Raw genomic sequence first — 8,077 nt, 5'->3', positions numbered from 1 at the left:
GTTAAATCACTTTGAATTTCTCAGTGAGTCAACCATGTAGTTATATAAACAAAGGTCAGTTTGGTAGTTTTATATAATCTTATCTTTTTATGAAAAAGATAAAAGCTGTCAGGCTCAGATCTATAGGCAGGAAATATTATCTAACAATAATTTAGTAGCATTATTTTATTGAGTTTATTTTCCTTTTACCTTCTAATTATGGTGAGATTTTCTCTTTATGGGAGAGAGCTCATCATTAAAAAACACTTTATGCCTGTAAAAATAATTATTGTGTTAAAAAAAAAAAAAAAAGACGACAAATAACAGTATAGGTCATGCATGGACATGGCCAGATCATATAGGTGGTTCAGAAATAACTTAAAATTTAGCCTTAAAAATTTAATATTTTTTTAAGAAATCAAGCACTTTCTGTAAGTATGTAGTAAATGGCTATTGGTCTTTTTAAACTTTGTTTTTATTTTTCTTGTTAAGCAGATAATCTGGCTTGTTTTGGATGTTCTGCTCAGATGAGATGGTGGAACATATCACTCACATGGTCTTTTAGCCCTTAGTTCAGTTTTCTTTCAACAACATACTTTCCAATTCAAAAATAATAATATTAAGTGTCTTTGACTTGGTTCTCTAGAGTAGAAAAACTAGTAAAGTGTACAAGTATATACAGAGAGAGATTTACATCATGTAAATGGCTCACACGATTGTACAGGCTGGAATGTCCCAAGTCCGTGATCAGAATAGCGGGTTCTCCCTATTCACTTAGGCGTAGGGGCTGGCAAACCCAAGATCGGCAGGTTGGAGAAAAGGGCTCTTGTTCACAGGCTGTGAAGATCAACCAGTCCCAAGACCAGCAGGCAAGACCACAAGGCTTCTTCTGATTCATGTAGCTGCAGGGGCTGGTGAACCCAAGATTGGCAGGTTGGAGAGCAGGGCTCTTGCTCACAGGCTGTGCAGACTGACAGATCCCAAGATCAGCAGGTAAGCTGCTAGCTCACATCCCAAGGACTGGAGGTCAGATGAACAAGAGGCAGCTGCAGGATCCAGAGAAACCAAAAGTCAGAACGTCCACTTATATTTGGATACAAGCCACACAACCAAGGAAACTCCCTTTCAACTGATTGGCTACTCACAGCAGATCCCATCAGGGGGATGATCACATAGAAACAATGAGAACCATGGACCAATCAAGTTGACAGAATCTTAACCATCACCTTAAGTAATCTTTTATTTTTATGTAAGTAGTTTAGCACATGAAAAAGAAATGAATAAGACAACACATTTGTGATAAGATGGATGGTTATCCAAGTTTCTGATTCTTAATAAATGAGTGCATTTAAATAATAACTATATTAAAAACTAATAAAAAATAGTTAATGCTAACTTTTACTGACTTCTAAATTTGTGACATGCCACAGGCATTATCATTTTAACACTAATGGTCATGCAAGGTGAGAGCTAATATTATCTCTGGTTTGTCTATGAAAAGATTATGGATGTTAGGAGCTTGTTCAAGATCACACAGCTAAGTGAGATAATTGGAGCTTGGATTCAAGCCAGACAAAATGGTAATGACTGTGCTCTTAACCCCTGTAGTATCTTGGCTCCAAGTGCATTACAAATTATGAAGAATTTTCCAATATTATGTTATTTCACTTGTTCACACAACCAAGCCAAAATCAGTTGCCTTTGAGTTGATTATAACTCATGGCAAACTAATGTGTTACAGAGTAGAACCATTCCATACAGTTTTCTTGGCTGTAATCTTTATGGAAGCAGATTGCCAGACTTTTATTCCATGGTACTTCTAGGGTTTGAACTGCCAACCTTTTGGTTGGTAGTCAGGCATAACCTGTTTGCTAAGTCATCTGAAATAAAGAGTCTGAAACATTTCCACAAGAGAAAGTTGAGACTTAATCATACTTAAGGGACTTGGGAATTCATGGGAATGAATCTACAACATCTGTTCTCAAAACATTGTAGCCTGTAATACCTCAGACTCAAAAGTTAGATGACAGGGTTTTACTGCATCTTTAAGTGTGAAAATTTCCCAGCTACTGAGCTGCCCAGTCTCAAATTCTAGGACTGTGTTCTTACCTCTGCTCAGTCCTCAAAGATCTGGGGCTGTTTTGGGAGACTTGCCAGGCCGCCATGTCTACGTCATGAAAGATAACGTTGCGATCCTGCTTACCCTTGTGCCTCTGAGGCTTCTTGCACCCTTGCTCCTTCAACCTCAGAAGATTCCTCCAGGACTCATACAATCCCTGTAGAGGGGCCCATGACTCTCTTTAGTTTTCAACTACAAACATCTTTAAAAGTACGCCTTAATAACCCTTTTATGTTAACTGTCCAAATTGATCCTTATTAACAATCTACCTTTTTTTAATACAAATTTTTAAATTGAGATAATATAAGGAATATTTATAAAAACTAAATAGGTACAAGCCTAAAGTGGATATTTAATAAACGTTTTGGAATTGAATTGCCTGGAGTAAAGTTAAAACCTTGGGAGTTATTACATTTTCATTTATGTTGTTAAAGTACAGATGTGCATAAATACCTGGATAGTCCAAAACCACAGGCTTCAATACATTATCCAACTAGCAAATTATTGGACTGAAATATTCAGGATGTTTTTGTTTAGCCCCCCACTTCATTGTGACTTTTGAACCTAAGTTAAGAGGTGAGTGATGATCTTCCATTAAGAATGAGCTATGTGTTTTTTTTTTTTTTTTTTTTTATGTGTAGATCTGAAGTCCCTTGTGAATACCTGGTGATTCTCTGAAGGCTGCTATCTAATGGCCCAGAAAATCAGGTAGGGATGGATATACCAGCGTCTTGGGACTGAAAGAGCTGCAGGCCAGAAAAGCAGAGGCTAACGCTCTGATGGATGGATTAAGAAGACCTGGGCCGGCATCACTGGATCATTTTCTAGACCGTCAGGGAAACCACAAAAAAAAAAAAAAAAAAAAAACCCTTTGGCGTTCTTATTCTATAATACTACACCCAATTTTAGGTCTGAAACATCAAATGAAAACACCAACAAAACCTTAAAATAGAGGTGTGAGAGTGGGGGAATGAGAGATTAGGAATTGTCACCAGGAAATCCCACTCTGTCTAGCAAATCCCACTAGGCTATGAGTCACAGGAGAACAAGCCATGTGCTGATTACACAGTTTAATTTATCCACAATTGGGAATATTTATTTTTATTTCCTCTATGAATTCATATATTTCTTTAATCTTCATTAATTGAGGACTTGCCTGCCTTTAGCATTGTACTTGGCTCTAAGGTGGACTGGGGTGGAGGGTGAGATATACATAGATAACAAAAACACATAACACAGACACCTTGTCCTCAACAAATTTACAATACCCTCCTGTGATCTACTTCCAGGAAAAAAAAAAAAAATCAGCCATTAAAAACCCTAGGGAGCATACATCTACTCTTAAACACAGACAGTCATCATGAGCCAGAATCAACTAAATGGCAACTGGCCTGGCCTGGCCTGGCCTCAGTGAGGAGCTCTCCGCATCTGAGAGGTCAAATCATAAAAAGTTAAAGGAATACTTTTCTTTATGGATGTTCAAAATGTGTAACCAAATTCTAAAAGTCAGCTAAACATATGTTGTTAGTAAGATGGCAGGCCAAAACGTCAAACTGCCTGTAATACCTCAGACTCAAAAGTAAGTGGACATTTCTTTTGTGAGAGAGCTCACAGGGAAGACTGTATGGAAGAACTGAGTTGGCACAAGGGTAGGAAGGACTGTGAAGTTATCACCAAGGTCAAGGTGAGACCCAGCACTTTCTGACTTCATAGGTTGCAAAGTGCCCGCAGAAGTTTTTCTGCCTGCAAATATGCCATGATTCTATGAATAGCTGATAAACCAAAACCAAACCTGTTGCCAGAAAGTTGATTCCAAGAGCTGCCTTTCTTCAAAGATCAAAGTGCCCTGTCCAGACCGTGGACATTACTGCTTGCAAATTGCCACAGCTGAAGGCACGTAAAACTCTGCATCCAGACCCACCTGGGACCAATTCTGTTTCATCCACCAACCCTCTGCTAGAACCCTGCTGGCTTGGTCTAAGGTCATGTCAGCCTTTCCTGGGATTTCTTGATTGTTCTCTCTCACTCTCTTTTTTTGATTTAGGTGAAAGTTTACAGCTCAAGTTAATTTTTCATATAGGAATTTATATACATACTGTTATGTGACATTAATTAAAATCCCTATAATGTGACAGCATCCCCCCGCATCCCCCCCCCCATCCACCCCAGGTTTCTTGTGTCTGTTCAGTCAGTTCCTGTCCCTTCCTGCCTTCTCGTCCTGCCTCTGGACAGGAGCCGCCCATTTGGTCTCGTGTACCTGCTTGAACTAAGAAGCACACTCTTCATGAGTATTATTTATGTTTTGCAGTCCAGTCTAATCTTTGTCTAAAAAGTGGGCTTTGGGAATGGTTTTAGTTCTAGGTTAACAGAGCATCCAGCGGCCCTGGCTTCAGGGATTCCTTCAGTTTCAGTCAGACCATTAACTCTGGTCTTTTTATGTGAATTTGAGTTCCGCTCCACACTTTTCTCACACGGATTTCCTGATTCTTGAATCTGCGTAACTGGAATTTTTTGTTCTCATTTAGTACCTGTGGTTTATCCTCAATACCACTTGTCAAAAGTTCTGAAAACCAATTCCCAGTTCTTAGATCTCAACTGGAGTCCTTCGATGTAATAATATATTCCTATGTATTTTATGTATGGAGCCCTGGTGGTGCAGTGGTTAAGAGCTACAGCTGCAAGCAAGAAGGTGGGCAATTTTAATCTACCAGCTGCTCCTTGGAAACACTATGGGGCAGTTCTACTCTGTTCTGTATGGTCACTATGAGTCGGAATTGACCTGATGGCAGTGAGATTGGTTTGGTTTTTTTGTGTGCCAGGTACAGGTCTGAGATCTTTGCACAAACTCTCTCTCATTTAATCCACACAATAGCCCTATGAAAGAGACACTCTTGTTATCAAATTCCCATTTCTTTAAATTGGAGATATCAAGGAATGCGGAGGTTAAGTAACGCTCAGGGAGCTTAGTTTGCGAAGCTGGTAAGGTGGCAAGGCCAGAATTCCAGTCCAAGTAGTCTGGCTTAAGAGGCTGTAGTTTCAGCCATTATACTGCCTCACTATTTTATTTGACACATGGGGACTCTGATCAAACTTCTGCTGGTGTCTTTGATGTAAATGACACCCCACCCCAGTGGCAACCTAGTCCCCAGTCCTCAGGGCTCACTTACTGCCTGCTTATTCTACTTTTTCCTACTCTGTACTCATGCTTGGTAAAGCAGAGGGTCAGAGAAAAAGAGGAAGACCTTCAACCAGATGGATTGACACAGTGGCTGCAACAATGGGTTCAAACATAATGATTGTGAGGATGGTGCAGGACAGGGCCATGTTTCCTTCTGTTGTACGTACGTTTGCTATGAGTCGCAACCGATTCTATGGCACCTAACAACAACAACAATTTCTAGTTCTTCTTGATTTTCCCGCCTATATGAAAGAATATTTTTTGGCAGGGGTTAGGGGGTTTTAGTCCCTGGCCCATTTTGGTTTTATCCAGGACCCATCCCAATATCTGATGCGGCTTGGTTTAAAGAGATACACTCTTTTTCCTATTTATCTTAACACCAAATTGACCAGATTGGATTTTACGTGACATTGTGTATCCGAAAACACCAAAACCAAACCCAGTGCCATTGAGTCGATTCCGACTCATAGCGACCCTATAGAAAGAACAGAGTAGAACTGCCCCATAGAGTTTCCAAGGAGCACCTGGCAGATTCAAACTGCCAACTCTTTGGTTAGCAGCCATAGAACTTAACCACTATGCCACCAGGGTTTCCACATTGTATATAGATTGTTTAAATTCTCTGTACATTTATTTGATAATGTATCTAGCCATATTATCTGTGGCTGCTTGGCCACATTAGACAAGGCCATATAGGTTGTGAGGAGCTTTAATGTCTGTGGAAAACATATAGCAGCAGAGGAAATAATATTAATAAAGTACTACATTGTGCAGTGTCAATACATTTATTTTTAATTAAATTTCTAAATTGTGCCAGCAAGATGGTAAATGGACATAAACATAAAGCATCAGAAATCCATCATAGTTGAATGGGTTAATGCCATCAAGGAAAGTCTCAGTAAGGATATGGCATACTTGGTATTATTGGTTTTCAAACATCCAAGGATCTCACTCCTGGATTTAGACCTGCTTGCCTGTCTCAGTCACAGTTCTCATCTTCTACTGTCAAATATTCACATTTGTCAATTTGAGAGTTGAATGATATTTGTAGCACTCTTTATGCCAATGGAAGCATTCCAGTGTTCAGACCATGACATTGATAGGAAGGAAACTTCCCTAGGATACTTGCTAAATAATAGTTTATTATCCCAAGTCACTCCAAGGAAAATATCCTATGTCCCCATTTATATTGACTTCATATGAAAAAAGAAATAATTTTGTAAAATAGAAAACAGAAAAAAAGTTTGAAATTTGCAAGTTACATTTAGAAGGCATATTTCTTGGGAAGAAATAAAAAAGTCAAATTGGGATTTTTTTTAATAATTGGAACAATTTTAATCGCTCTTTCACTATATGAAATTGCATTGTTGTTTAATGTACCTTATTGATGACCAAAAACCAGACCCAACCCATTGCCATCGAGTCAATTCCAACTCATAGCAAACTTATAGGAAAGGGTAGAATTGCCCAATAGGATTTCCATGAAGCAGCTGGCAGATCCAAACTGCCAACCTTTTGGTTAAGCAGCTGTAGCTCCTAACCACTGCACTACCAGGGCTCTGCATTTTACACTAGATTATAAGCTTAATGAACATCTGGATTATTCCTAACTGTCCACAGAACCCAAAAAGTTGACATAGGAGACAGCAAGTGCACATGAACATTTGTTGATTAGAAAGTGAAATATTTAATACTGTAATTTTTTTTTTTTTTTTTCGGTAAGAATTTCTCTCTTGTGTTCAGTATCCTTTAGAATAACAGTTGTTGGAAACATTTATTCTGACACCTGCAGAAATGTATTATCTTTCCTAAGATAGAAAGTGTTGCCTAAAGGGCCTTTCTCAGTGTGAATGCTCACCACCCCACAAAGAAAATAAATAAAAGTCTGAATATAAAGCAAATAGTGAAGCAATAAGTTATTGTATCTGCCTGTCAGGTTTATTTCAAATGCTAAATTTCAAATCAACTACCAGGAATCACATGAGAATGGAATGCACATCAAGAAATGCATGACTGATGGTTAAAAGAAAACAAACCATAATCAAGTCTTTATTCTTTCCTGATCTACACCATAAGTCTATGTAGCACAGGCTTTGGCCTCGTTACAGACTGCCTTAATTCACAAAGCTTGACACAATTCATCATCTTGTTTCAAAGAAAATGTCTATATTCTGTGCTTTGTCAAGGCTTTGTGGAGGCCGAGAATAGAAGGGCACAGCTGGAAGACTCTGATTACTTGAAAACTATGTTGTCACCTACACCTGTCTCCATTGCATGCAGCCTCTGCTGCTATTTCTGGGTTCCAGCCTTCAAGTGAGAGAGATAGCACCACTCTATTGTCCATGGAGTAGCAGCTTAGGACAAGTACCTCCCATCACTCTTTATAGACAATAGCCAACTTCTTTTACATTTGCATTATCAACCAGCTGGAGAAAAAAGATTTCATAATAATAATTATAAGAAGTTGCAGCTCATTATATGTGGCTTTCTTCTCATGAATTCACCCTTTGTTGATACCCATCATTTTCTGCCACTCTCAAGGCTTAATGTATTGATATCTGAACATATACAACCTAACTCTACACTTCTCAGTTCTGAGAGGCTTGGACTGGGAATGGAGAGTGTTTTACTGCCATGTCAATTTCCATGGGTTGTCTGTGGTTGATGGATTTCCCACTAATGATTGTATCTGCCAACTCCTTGGTGAGGATGGCTTTTTCATTGTGTGCCTATATATATTTTAGATTGGAAAACCCACGATGCTGGATATAATCAGAATCAGAGGTAGTAGGACAAGATGA

Source organism: Loxodonta africana, chromosome 22, assembly GCF_030014295.1.
Source record: "Loxodonta africana isolate mLoxAfr1 chromosome 22, mLoxAfr1.hap2, whole genome shotgun sequence".
NCBI lineage: Eukaryota > Metazoa > Chordata > Mammalia > Proboscidea > Elephantidae > Loxodonta > Loxodonta africana.
This window is presented reverse-complemented; position numbering follows the sequence as displayed.